The sequence below is a fragment of the Arachis ipaensis genome, chromosome B04 (assembly GCF_000816755.2).
Source record: "Arachis ipaensis cultivar K30076 chromosome B04, Araip1.1, whole genome shotgun sequence".
Taxonomy (NCBI): Eukaryota; Viridiplantae; Streptophyta; class Magnoliopsida; order Fabales; family Fabaceae; genus Arachis; species Arachis ipaensis.
Genome location: NC_029788.2, coordinates 29,143,572 through 29,158,894, shown reverse-complemented (window position 1 = coordinate 29,158,894; position 15,323 = coordinate 29,143,572).

The following is a 15,323-nucleotide window of genomic DNA, read 5'->3' as shown; positions in this document are numbered from 1 at the left end:
TATTCCCAGGTTTATTTACACTGCTTTGATCTGTTTATCCTTGAAACAAAGGATCACTCTCGCTTCCTAAGTTCACCTCCGGCATTATAAGCATAAAATAAACATCATTTAGTAAAAATACAATTTAGTTAAATCAGGATATCAAAATTCTATCAAATAAAGGATCTTACGTTTCTGTTGAGTTATAGTGGCCTTCCGTTGATGGGACCCCAGCTTTCTTCTTCCTGGGAAAGCAAGAACAATTATTAGCAACCAAAACACCTTAAAAAGGGTAATATACACCTAAATTCAACATACCCCTGTGCAGCAGCCTTTTCATTGGTTTTCTTCTTTTTTGATTCTCTTAAAGAATTCTTGTATTACTTCAGTTCTAATATCAGTTCTGACAGTACATTCAAAAGAACATGTTAACAAAATATAATTTTGATTACAAAGTGTAAGATAGCTTTACAAAGTATCTTACACATCATAGGATTGAATTTGTTCTTCAGAAAATGAATCCTCAACTATCTGCTTTCTCTTTTTGGATTGCATCCTGAAAATCAAAAAATTATGAATCAGACAAATACAACAAAATTGATGATAAAATACTCTCGAAAGCAGTGCATACTTTCTGGGGGGGGAGTCTGAATTTTTTTCTTTGATTTTTGTTTTCTAATTGGTGACGGTTGTTCACTTTTGAAATTAAATGAGAAACACTCTATTAATACATCAAATTTTGATAATAAAAAAAGAAAGTGATGATAATTTCAGAATCTTACTCATAATTGGATTCAGTTTCACTTTCTGAAGTGGAATCTTCCAAAATCTGCTTCTTTTTTCTGGATTCCATTCTGGAAGGCAAACTAATCATTAGCAAAAAACACCCTAAAGTTGACAAAATACACCAAAAAATATTACTTACTTTTTGGCCGTCCTGGTGGGTTGTTTCCTTCTTGGTTCCTCTAAGTTTTCTTCAGACTCAGACTCAGAGGAAAAATCAAGTTCACTCTCCGATGGATCACTCTCGGATGAACTTGCCTTCTTATTTTTTGTTTTTTGTTTTTTCTTTCTTTTCATTTTCTTTCATTTCCTTCAACTTCTTTTTCGTTTCCGCCTTTTTGACGTTGCCCTGAAACAGTAGAAACATTATTTTACACCATCTACATAAATAAAATACACCCAAATTAGAGGACATATTCTGTTCAGTTACCATATGACGACCTTCTATTTATGCTCTCATCCTTGCAATCAGCAGCTCTCTATTCCAGTTGCTAACCCAGGGCAGTACAGCGATTGCTTCTCCCTTCTTATCTGTGTATTTTGTTAGATGGAAATAGACTATTATCAAGGCATAGAGGCAGCCTTCAATTGATTTTTTCTTTTTCAGACGGTAATTGGTTATGCCTTTGATGATGAAATTGAGCACATGGGCGCCCCAGTTTCCCTCCGTTATTTTGTCCATCTTAAAAATTGGACACCAAATCCCAATTTGTGAATGATTACTTTCTTTGGCTCGCTCATCTTTCCAAACTTTTCACTCAATAATCTCGTGGTACATTTCAAGTCTTTGGTTTGCTGTAAACAAAGAAAAATGAGAGTCATTTAAATAACCTATATTTACATTAGGAATAATTGATTTGTTCTAAGATATATATATGTGCTTACATTGTATTTTTTTTACCTTGGCTCTTGGTTGTCATTTTTACTGTAAGGAATAAGAAATACTGTCAATAGATAAAAATACCTGGCAAGTATTAGACACATACACCCAAATACCTACCACGTACACCCAAATACCATTCTGATACACCCAAATCCAGTCCTATATACATTTATTATTTTTTCGATTACACGAAATTAAATAAGTTCAAAATGATATTCAACTCAACTAAACATGCATACAATGATACTACAAAGTCAAGCACAAGTACAACAGTACCAGTTACACTTCAATATTTTTAATATATATATCAGTCCCATACACCTCTATTTTTTTGGATTACATGACATTATATGAATTTAGAATGATATTTAAGTTCAAAATGCCACTGGAAGCACCATTCACATTCGAATTCCGACATATACACCCAAACATCGCCCATATACAGCCAAAAATGATTTAACTTGAAATACAATACAAAGTTTATATGTATACAAACTCACTTCCAAAACATGCAAACATGCACAAAACATGCATAAAAACTTATGAAAACACACTTTAAACCATTCACTAGAAGTACGTAAAATAGCATAAACGCCTTGAACAGTTTCATCAAAACTGTAACATCAAATCTAAACTAAGAACAGTGAAACAGAGAGAGAAATACGACGATATAATGCTTCGTATTCGAAATCAGAAAAAAAATCTGAAAAACCTAGAAGAACAGTGAAACAGTACCTTGAATAATGTTTCTTCTTTCTTTTTGGTATTTTTTTATGGAGATTTGGAAGTTTTCTTGTTGATTTCGTCTACTTTTGGCGAGGAGTTTGAAAGTTTCTTCAGAGTTGTGGTTGGTTTCGAATGTGGCTTCATTCTTGAGGGATGGGATTTTGATTGACGAAGAAGAAGAAGAGTCGTTCATAATGTTGAGTAGCGCGCTTTGGAAACGGTTTACTGAGGCGCGTGTCTTTACGCTCGAGTGGGGAGAGTAAAACGCGCGTGTGTTTCGTTGGGCTTAGCCCAACTTATAGGACTTGTAAGCCAAAAAAGCTTGTATGTGTAGCATAACTGTAAAAATAGTATTAAATTGTATAAATCTTAGTTATGTAATAAGTAAGAAAAATAAAAAAAATTATTTAAAATTATAAGAATTTTAGTTGAATAACAAAAAATTGTCAATTGAATAAGGGATAAGTACGATTTTGGTCCCTAACGTTGAGTGCCAGAATCGAAATCCTCCCTCTTGTAATTTTCAAATTAAAATCATCATTAAAGTTTCTTTTTGTATTAAAATCGTCCTTTTTTTTTGGACAAAAATACCCTCACCACTACCAACATAATTACTTCCACCACCACCACCACCACCAACACCACAACCTCCACCAACACCAACATACACCACCACCAGCACCACCAATACTACCACCAATACCACCACCAACGCTGCCGCCGTCCCCCTCCCCCTCTTGAAGGACTACCCACACCTCTTTTCAGGTAACTCACTCTGAATTTTGAGAACAAAATTTCTAATTAGGTGGGTAATTTTGTAAACTCGCTAAAATTGGTAAATAATTAGTCAATAAATTGAATTTTAATTAAAAAATTAAAAATGTAAAACTAATATCAAAATAGGATAGAGCTTTTTAAAACGAGAATTTTGATAATAATTTCGAAAAGTTTGGTCCGAAATTAGACCGGATGAGCCGAACCGGTTGGACCGAATCCAAATCGGGCCCGTGGGCCCAACCAGCCCAGCATATAAATGAGCTAAATTTTCTCTTCTAAGAACATAGCAGAAGCGGTGCTAGACGCAGGAAGAAGAAAGGAAGGGACGAAACCCTTGTCTCAATTTCCAAACGCCGTAACTTCTCCGTTCGAGCTCCGATCGCCGCACCGTTCGCGGTCACGCGTCCTGCACGTCGAGCTCTACATTGCTATTGGATTAATTTCATGTGTAAGCCTAAATTTCATTTCATATTTTCATTCCCCCTTTCTATTTGTGAAATTAAGCTCTTGTGATGAAATCTTGCCAAAATCGGTGTTTTAGATTCGATTTAGCTTCCGGAGCTTATTGGGCTTGAGTCACTACGCATATGGGTGTGGTAAGGACCACCTAAACCCTAATTTAATCTTAATTTCATTATGTAAAAATCTGAATTTGGATGTATATGTGTGTTAGGTGTGAATTAAGTTTGTATATGAGCATTGAACTTGAAAGGTGGATCTTTGGAGGCTTGGTGGTGATTGACACTAAGTTTGTGGCTACTTACTCTAGGCTTGAAGGGCTGTTTTATAGCTTGTGAGGCTGCCTTGGATTGAAAAAAGTGATCGGCCAAGGTATGGTTTAGGTTTCGCGTGTTTAACATATAAGGTTTTGTGAAAACTTAGGCTAGAGAACCTTAGGTTAAGTTGAAATGTTAAATGTATGAAATGATTAGTTGTGTGATGATGTAGGATATATTTATGATTGAGCTTGTATTGGAATTTATGAATATAGGTTGTTGGTGTTGTTGAATATGTGTGATTATAATTAATTATTAATGATGGGTTGATGATGATGTTGATATGAGTTAATGGAATTTAGTGGTTATGGCTTGGTTAGTTAGTTGAAGGTGAATTATAATTTGTTATTAAGGAATGAAGTTAATGAATTAGTGAATTTTAACATGGAAATTATGGTTGGAAAGGGTGGATTCTTTGAATAAAGTATGGGTTTTATGAATTGGTGTGAATATTGAAGTGTTAGTGGATAGGATTAATAACATGGAACTTGATACATGATGGAGGTGCAAGATTTGATGGTAAGAAATATGAATTGGTGCAAATGAGGGTTGGATATAATTTGGTAAAAAGTGAATTTTGGTGAACTTTGGAAGTCCATAACTTGCTCCTCAAATATTGGATGAAAATGTGGTTTATTTCAAATGAAAGATGGTTTTACAAGCTTTTAAACGATATCAATTTTGTGAAAAACGGAATTTTGTAGAGCAAGTTATGGGCGATGAAAAGTTGGCGTATGAAACTGGTTATGCAGCTTTCTGGCATTATGCATTTTGGGAAAACGTCCATCCATGCGTACGCGTGGCGTGGCATTTTAGCGACGCATGCGCGAGAAAAAATGCACGCGCGTGAAAAGCTAATACGCATGATCACGTATACGCCTGACTCACGCGTACGCGTACGCGTGACCACTGCCTGCTGCAAAACCGGATTTTGGCTGTTTTAAATCAAATTTCCACTTCTAAATCTCTATTTTCTACCTTTTAAGACTTAAAGTATAGTACCAAGTCCAGTAGATAAATAAAGTTAGAAATTTAGGATAACTTGGAAGTGAAGAAAGAGGTAAATGTGATGAAAAGTGTGAAAGAAAAGTGGTTAAAGAATGAAGTTAATATGCCATGGCTTTGATGGATGATTAAATAATGACTATAAATATGAAATGGCTTATGATGATATCTGAGATACGAGATTCTCTGGGTAACAAAACCGTGGCTTGCCACCATGTGTTCCAGGTTGAATCTCGATACTCTGTTGACCCTACATCGTAAGGGTGACCAGGCACATATAAATTCCCGGGTATGGATAGCCCCCATTGAGTAATTTAAATGATAATTGATTGAGAAATCTATGCATAGACTCTTGGGGATGCGCGACGGGGGACAGTCTAAGGTTTTCGAACTTGTCGGGTTGGCTGGATAACCGATAGATGAACCTTATTAGCCATAGGACAGGCATGCATCATGTGCATTTGTTTGTGTGATTGCTATGCATTATCTGGGATTGCCTAATTGAACATATATATCCTGTTACCTACTATTCTTGCTATATGCACTATCTGCTTATTACTTGTGCGTGAATTTGTTTGGTTGCTTGTCTCTGCTGAATTTATGGAAGACGGAGGGACGGAGGAATGGTGAATGGGTTGAGTGTTAGGTGTTAAGTTTAAGACAAAATATTATAGTGCACTTAGAACACTACCCCTATTTATGGCTTTTACTTAGAAATTAAGTTCTGCAATTGTGATAACGGAGTTTTAAGATTCCCTCTGGCATTCCCAATACCTTATTTATTATACGTGTGGCACTTTTACCATGTTGAGAACCTCTGGTTCTCACCCCCATACTATGTTGTTTTTAGATGCAGGTCGAAAGGCTCCTCGCTAGACGTTTGGAATCTTGAAGCGGAGTAATCCTGGGTTATTTTGGGTTTACTGTTTGTATATATATATATATATATCTTGAACCTTTAGGTTTCCTAGCACGCAAGTAATTCTTTCCTCGAGCGATGTGCTTTTTATTTTGCGAAATTTGTTTACCCATTTTTTTCAAGACTCCTAGTTTATTATATTCTTTCTGCTATTATACATATGTATTTTATTTTAGAGGTCGTAGCGCCTTGCCACCTCTGTTTTACAATATATATAGGCCAGCCTTGGCTTCGCAGGCTGAGTTAGGAGCTAGTTTCACTGTATCCTTGGCACTCTTGTTACTCTTTCATCTATTCTTATCTTGAACCTTTAGGTTTCCTAGCACGCAAGTAATTCTTTCCTCGAGCGATGTGCTTTTTATTTTGCGAAATTTGTTTACCCATTTTTTTCAAGACTCCTAGTTTATTATATTCTTTCTGCTATTATACGTATGTATTTTATTTTAGAGGTCGTAGCGCCTTGCCACCTCTGTTTTACATCCTAGGTGTAAAGCTCTATGTGGTAGGGTGTTACATATTTATCGTCAATAAATTTTTATTTTTTATTTGATTCTCTTTGAAAAATTGTGTATTTACTTTTGAAAAATTTTTGTACTTTTTTCATATGAATTTCTTCTTCATTTTTATATTTGTAATACCCTGTTTATTTATTCTCAAAAATTTTATAGTGAGCATTCAATAAATTTTCGAGAATCACCTTATCATATATTATAAGGCAGATTTAGATTAGATAAGCGAAAAGAATAGATATGCCATGAGAAATAAAAGCGTCTCCTAAACCAAAAATCATACCGATAACGATAAATTTGATCACCGAGTTAAATTCATCTATAGAAACTTTACTACTATTTTTTCTTGATTGATTTAACCTTGTTAAGGTGTTCTAGATATGATTTGGAACCAAGATACTCTCTGCTATCAATTTCTCTATTACTGGTTGTTTAAACTGATACAATTTGAAAACAATAATCTTACAGTATAATCATTAAACCGTGTTCTTCTTTTTTTGGCAATTTAACCAAAACATCAAGGAGGTTATCTCAACCAAAATTCATGAAGCCACATAATGAACCAACATACCTAGCTTAATTAAACCAAACTTGAACCGAACCAAACCAACTCTACTCCTTCATAATCAAATCAGTTTTTTCATTATAAAGCCACAACTTTCTATCTTCCACATTTGTCATCACACCTTATCAATCTTATTCTCATGATCATAAATTTAAAAGAAGTTACAGTTAGACTTTACTCGCCAAGTTATAATTTTCTTATAAATTTCTAACAGCGAGACTCGGTAATTGAAAATTATCGTTAGAATTAATTATTCTATGGAATAATTATTATCACAAGTTGATCACCACCTCTTTAATTAATCATATAATGAATAAATTAAAAAGAAGTATAGATATATCATTAATATTAGTTAATCATGAACCAAATTCCACCTTTTTTCTCCCTTTGTTGACCGAACCCTTAACCTTTTTAAACCACCATCAAGCCAACCATGATCATGATTATAACATCACTCCTTTCTGCTCCTAATCATCGAGGAAGCAAATCACTAACCATGAATACACCACATGGTTAAAAAGCTTAGTGAGCACTTAGCATTTAAAGCTAAACACAAGTGTTACCACTTCCTCATACATGATCAACGAAGACATGCATGCATATTTTACACCTAGACTCCACTTCATTTCCTATATATACACAATATGAAGTAGCTTTGTTAAGGAAAAGAAGAGAGGCAGGTGAAGGGAGAGTAGTATCGAGGAGGAGAGGAAGGAAGAAAAGAGAGCTATGTTCATGCAATCATCTTCGAACACTAATCTTCCTTAGGTGCTCGAGGAGCTCAATTCTCTTCTTCCACCATCATCCCTTGCTGCCAAGACTCCATCAATAGGTAAGCAAGCTTCAATTCTCCTTCCCTTAATCAATTCGGTTCCTAGCTTCATTGTGTAACTCCATCATTGTTCTTCCTTTTAGTTCAAGAAACTCTTCATAATTTTCCTAGTTCCTCACATCAACCGAACCCTCAAGATCAAGAAGGTGAGCTTTTCATCTTCTTTCCTTTATGATTATGAATTCGGCTACTAAGGCCATGATGATAGGAAAATTTGATTATTGATGCTTTCGGTGTGGTTGATCGAGAAGGAGAATTAGATCAAGAACTCATCAGAAAATTGACATCAACGAGTAAAGGATTAGGATAGCCAGATATTCCTGATTGTAATGGTATTTAAAAGTGATGATTGCTGTTTGATTATGTAATTGGATGATGATCAGTGCATGATTAAAATTGTTTTTTGATATAGTAGAAATTGAACAAACTATTATGTACATGCACTTGTATATTGTTGAATTGATGAATCGGAGCTCTTGGAGTTGTGCTAATGGTTGTAGTAACATTGGTTAACTAAAAAAAAGTTATAAGTGTGGTTTTAGAAAGGTTAAAAGCTTAGATACAAGATTTAGTATATGACTATATGAGGTTGTTGAACTGCTTGTTATAGAAATTCAGCAGATTTGACATGAATCTATATAAAATTTTGGGAGCAATCTATACAGTAGTTTTTGGTAAAATTATTTTTTTGTCAAACTTGAGTGTGTATAGATTATCCCATAGAAATTTTAGAATTTATCGATGAGTAGATTGGGAGGAATAAATCTTTGAAAATCGGTGGTTTATGCAGAATGATCTATTTTCGGGTTACTGGGGCAACAACTTCTAATCTATCTAACTTTAAATTCTGATAAGAGTTTGAATTGGAACCAACAACAATTTTAAATCCCTTCATGTTTAGAATACCCAGTTCAAATTTCAGATCAAATGCTGATCTAGGAGAATTAAATATGCAAATGGGAGTATGACTACCTTACTGAAATTTTAGAAAAGTTGTTTTTAAAACAAAATCATATTCCCAGTTGTATATCTTCCTCATATGATCTGATATTAATTTGAAACTTGTTGTGATTGAAACTTAGGCATGTCTAGTATATTTCCTCCAAATTTGAAAGACATTCGATTACAATTGGATTTTTCATGAGTTTTATAAAATTACTACTACCTGTTGTTTTCGTTTTTCTTTTGCAACGAGTAGTTGAACTTTGAAAATTAAGTTAAAATTTAATCTTAATCCGATTGTCCTGGAACTAAAACTAAATTAAATAATAGGATCTCTGTAGCAGATAAAGAAAAAGTCTCGTATGAGTCGTATGTGAACTTTTAGTGATGTATATCCACTTTGTAAATAAAAAATGTACTAGGTTATAAAACTAAAGAATAGTCACGATTTTTTTTATCACTAGATTTGTTCTAAAATCCAAAAAAAATGTGATTCTTAAATCTTAAGAAATTTTAGTTCGATACGCACGTGCGGATATAAAATTTGTACGATTCCGAATTCATTTAATATTTTTAGTTTTAGTACAAAATCTGGTCGTCAAGGAGGCATTAAGCCAAGTAAGTTAAGAAAACAATTGGGAGTATAAGTTTGTTAATGAAATAATAATATAAAGATATTGGAAGTAAAGGATAGTTCCAAGAAGCTGTATAAGTCCTACTAAGGTAACATCGGCGGATAGATAACCTCACTAATCAAGTACTCAGTGAGAGAGAGTCCTCGAACTAATAAAATATGGTGTGGAACATATTTTATTGCCTAGGCAAAGATTTCCAACCAGGAAAAATATATTGGTTGGGAGAAGAGTCCTTGGTCACGATGAATGTATTGGCTAAACTTGAATATTCTGGGGAGGACCACAATTGAATAGATGATGACTTATCAATAGCCTCGATGGACCTAGAGCGGGCTATCTGGTTAGAAGGGGTGAAGTTTACTCCGACAGAACCAATACGAATCATCTGGTGAGAGGGAAAAACATGTGGGATAGACATGAATTAGTCATAGCCTCGATGAGCAGACTGTCTGGTGAGAATGGGTGAGGTTCACTTCGATGAACCAGAGCAAATTATCTGGTGAGAAAGAGAAACGTGTGGGATAGGGACGCTTATTGAGAAAGTTGTTTCTCTTCTAGGCGCATACCTTTGAATTGCATTACTGACTGTGTTTAGAAACCATATCCAAGCGTAATCTCGAGTAACGTTGGGATGCGGATAAACAATCGACACGTGAGCTTATGGTCTACACTAGGGACAGGCATGCATCATATTACTTGCACATTTGATTGTGAATATTTACTGTCTATTCCGTTTGTTTGTGCTAATTATTTAGTGCAAATTTGTTTGTATCACGTTTTGTGTCTGTATTCTATTACGTAAAATCATGAATAAGGTGGATAACCTAGGAATAGTAGTTTTCAGACAGTATGAACCCCAAAGGAAGATGCCAAGAAAAGTTATGTCAGATCCCGCAAGTACGGAGAGGAGCGAAGAAATTTAGTATAGTACCTAAGACTAAGTAAACTGAAAATAAAAATTATAGGACCAGAAGTCTAAGTTTCACGAGAGAGATGTGTTTTTGGGATGTCACCATATTGGGAACCACGTAGGTTCTCATCCCTTCCCTTCCCTATGTCCTCATAGATAGAAGAGTCAGACATAACTATAGCCCACGGAGTGCTATTTGTTGAGCTACCAGAGGAACACGTGTTTGGAGACTCGCTTAGAGATCGACCCATTATTTGGAAAAAACCGCGTGCCCACATGTATATACACTATAGTAGATCTTTCGATTATCCACTATATAATGCTCATTTTGACCCTGACGAACCATTTGTTAGACTAATAGCAAAGGTGTTCAATCCACAAAGAGATTATCGTTCTTTTCTGCCTCTGGTGCACGAATTGTGAATCACACTTTTCACAACTCGTACCACTAACCAGCAAGTGCACTGGGTCGTCCAAGTAATACCTTACGTGAGTAAGGGTCGAATCCCACGGAGATTGTTTATTTGAAGCAATCTATGGTTATCTTGCAATTCTTAGTCAGGAAGTCAATTGTATTTATCAGTTGAATTGCGAATAAATAAGAGAGCATGGGTTAAAGGTTACTTGTTATGCAGTAATGGAGAATATGTTGGAGTTTTGGAGATGCTTTGTCTTCTGAATCTCTGCTTTCCTTTGTCCTCTGATTCACGCACGCACATCCTTCTATGGCAAGCTGTGTGTTAGGGCATCACCGTTGTCAATGGTTACATCCCCTCCTCTTGTGAAAAAGGTCCAAATGCTCTATCACAGCACGGCTAATCATCTGAGGTTCCCGATCATGCTGGAATAGGATTCACCCTCCTTTTACGTCTGTCACTATGCCCAGCACTCGCGAGTTTGAAGCTCGTCACAGTCATTCAATCCTTGAATCCTACTCGGAATACCACAGACAAGGTTTAGACTTTCCGGATTCTCATGAATGCCGCCATCAATCTAGCTTATACCACGGAGACTCTGATTAAGGAATCTAAGAGATATTCATTCAATCTGATGTAGAACGGAGGTGATTGTCAGACACACGTTCATGGATTGAGGAAGGTGATGAGTGTCACTGATCATCACCTTCTCCATAATTAGGCACGAATGGATATCTTAGATAGGAACACGCATGTTTGAATGGAATACAGAAATACTTGCATTAATTCATCGAGACACAGCAGAGCTCCTCACCCCCAACAATGGAGTTTAGAGACTCATGCCATCAAAGAGTACAAAGTTTAGATCTAAAATGTCATGAGATACAAAATAAGTCTCTAAAAGTTGTTTAAATACTAAACTAGTAGCCTAGGTTTACAAAAATGAGTAAACTATGCTTGGGTGGTGCAGAGATCCACTTCTGGGGCCCACTTGGTGTGTGCTGGGGCTGAGACTTAAACAATTCACGTGTATACGGCTGTTTTGGGTGTTCAACGCCAGGTTTGGATCCATTTCTGGCGTTGAACTCCAATTTTTAATCCTTTTCTGGCGCTGGACGCCAGAATTGGGCAGAGAACTGGCGTTGATCGCCAGTTTAAGTCATCTATCCTTGAGCAAAGTATGGACTATTATATATTTCTGGAAAGCCCTGGATGTCTACTTTCCAACGCAATTAGAAGCGCGCCATTTTGATTTCTGTAGCTCCAGAAAATCCACTTTGAGTGCAGGGAGGTCAGAATCCAACAGCATCAGCAGTCCTTCTTCAACCTCTGAATCTGATTTTTGCTCAAGTCCCTCAATTTCAGCCAGAAAATACCTGAAATCACATAAAAACACACAAACTCATAGTAAAGTCCAGAAATGTGAATTTAACATAAAAACTAATAAAAACATCCCTAAAAGTAACTAGATTCTACTAAAAACATACTAAAAATAATGCCAAAAAGCGTATAAATTATCCGCTCATCAGTCGCGCTTCACTTTTATCTTTGGGGAGGCCCGAAAACGTTAACAAAGTTAACGTAGCGCTCAATTTTCAAACGCTACCTTTTCTTGGCTAGCTCTTTGGTGAGTGCTCCATTTGAATTCTTAGCGCTGCCCTTTGCCTTCCCTTGGTTAATGAACTTTGCTTTGATGCTTGGCTTCTTAAAACTCACGAAAAAAAAAAGCAAAGGGAAGTGAGCGCTACGTTCAAACAAATGAACGCTACTTCCTTGGCCTTATGAACGCTCCTTTGTTTCTTTGATGAATGGGTTAATGCATGCTTTCATTAATGCATTTGGCAATTGATTTAATAATATTACATGCATGCATTTATTGGCTTAGTAATGCCGTAGCATTCAATCATTCTTGGCATTAATGATTTAAATGCTTCATGCATGTTTTCCTTAGTTTTATTAGCATTAGTAATTAAAAATTGGGTCCATCTAGTGTACAGATGTGTTTTGGTACAGATTTACAGATTTTTGTTTTTATTTGGTTGTTTATTGATTTAAAAGCGTATTACTAAAAGTGTTGCTTAAAGAGAAAGTGTTACCCTTAATCGTTAACTTGGCTCTGATACCAATTTCACTCTTCATATTTTTCTTCGAATAAGTTTATAATTTGTATAGATTTGAAATAATTTGCAAATTCATACAGAAATGTTGACCATTTCTACTATTATTAGTATTTATAATTCTGATTTCATTTTTATAGTTTTTCAATCTTGTTTTAGTTTATAATATTCTTTTTTGCATGGATTATTGTATATAAAATCTTTTATCTGTTTGTCTTTTTCTTTAATATAATTTCTCAAATCTTCAAAAACTTCTTTTATTTCTACACTTTCTGTTGTTTCTAAATATCTTTTTAATTTTTCAACCTCATTCTCCATTTTTTCTTTCAACAGCTTTAATTCTTTTAAGTCATAATATGGTTTTCCAGGCATTTATAAATTTTTTAAGTTTAACTCTAACTTGTTTATATTTATTCTTATTTCTATCCTTTTTATTATAAGGTCATCAATTTCGATCTGAAGATTATTTAATTCCCTTTTATACTCCTTTATTTTACTTTTTAATTTTTTCGCTCTGGTCTTTCAATCTTTGTATGTTTCATTATTTATTTTAAAATTTCTGCAAATTCTATCATCGCTTCATCACTATTTTCTAGAGTTTCTATTAATTTTTCTAGCTCTTCAACTTCTCTTTTTAACTTGTCATAGATTATTTTTAGAGCTTCAAATGCTCTTTGATTTATTTCAGAAAACTGCAAATAATTCAAACGATTTTCTCTTTCAAAGAGCTCTTGTTTCTTATCTTGATAAGTTACATATATTTCTTCTTTATTTATTGTCATAATTTAGTATTTAGGGTTTCATTTAATTTTTCGACCTTTTTTGTTAATTCTTTTATTTCATACTATATTATATTTTTTCTATTAAAAACTTCTTTTAAAAGATTTTGTTTATTAAAATTTTCATTTGATTTGAGATTTAATTCTGTTTTTAGAACAACCTGTTTTTCATTATCTAATAAAGCAGTTAATCTATAGTAATCAGATTCTTCTGTTAATTCTAAACTTTCTAAATAATTCATAATTGAAAGACTAGGATGAAGATGTACCTTTCTGGAGGAAAACTTCCTTTATTTAGTATATTTTACATAAGGTGTTTTTATCTCCAGAGGGGAGATTGTAGATACTAACTCGTGGCCCTAAGCACTTTGTTTTCCAGTATTACCACCGGATACATAAATGCCACAGACACATAATTGGGTGAACCTTTTAGATTGTGACTCAGCTTTGCTAAAGTCCCCAATTAGAGGTGCCCAGAGTTCTTAAGCACACTCTTCTTTCTGCTTTGGACCTTGACTTTAACCGCTCAGTCTCAAGTTTTCACTTGACACCTTCACGCCACAAGCACATGGTTAGGGACAGCTCGGTTTAGCCGCTTAGGCTAGGATTTTATTCCCTTAGGCCCTCCTATCCACTGATGCTCAAAGCCTTGGGATCCTTTTTATTACCCTTGCCTTTTGGTTTTAAGGGTTATTGGCTTTTTTGTTTTTTTTTGTTTTGTTTTTGTTTTTTGCTGCTTTTTCTTGCTTCAAGAATCATTTTTATGATTTTTTAGATTATCAATAACATGTCTCATGTTCATCATTCTTTCAAGAGCCAACATATTTAACAGTCTTAAACAACAAATTCAAAAGACATATGCACTGTTTAAGCATTCATTCAGAAGACAGAAAGTATTGCCACCACATGTAACTAATTAGAATTTCTCTTATTAAAACTCGAAATTTTATTGCCTCTTATTCAAAAGATCTACTATTTTATTCATGTTTGCTGATGATGAGAAAAATAAACTATGGCTTAATTGGAGATAAAATCAAAATAGATACTAATTACTACTATATGACTCCTAAGGTGAACTTCTATAATGACACTATCACAGAGTTAAAGCAGAAATTGGAATTTAACAACCTTTGTTCTGGGAAATGGGTGTTCCTCTGATCCGTGGGGTGCTTGATCCTTCAGGAGATAACTTCTGACGCTTCAATTCCCTTAAGTCACGCCCTTGCTCCTCTTGTTCTTTAAACATATAGGTAAGAATTTGACTGTGTTCCTTCTGTTCTTTTATTATTTGTTCCATATCTTCCCGTATCTTGGTAACAGACGTCTCAAGATACTCCCAGTATTCAGATTGAGGGATTTTTGGGAGAAATTCCTGTGTTTTCTTCTTGGTGGAATCATCCTGTGCTTGTTGTTTTTCCATTGATGCTTTGGTGATTGGTTTCTCAACTGAGATATACTCAGTTATTCCCATCCTTACTCCAGCGTCCTTGCAGAGCAGAGAAATCACGCTTGGATAAGCCAATCTGGCCTCTTTAGAATTTTTGTTAGCAATTTTGTAGAGTTCAGCCGAGATCAGCTGATGAACTTCCACTTCTTTTCCCATCATGATGCAATGGATCATCACTGCTCTTTTAACTGTGACTTCAGAACGGTTGCTAGTAGGCAACAGAGAATGCCCAATGAAATCCAGCCATCCTCTGGCGACTGGTTTGAGATCTTCTCTTTTGAGTTGATTTGGGACACCCTTTGTGTTGGTGGTCCACCTGGCTC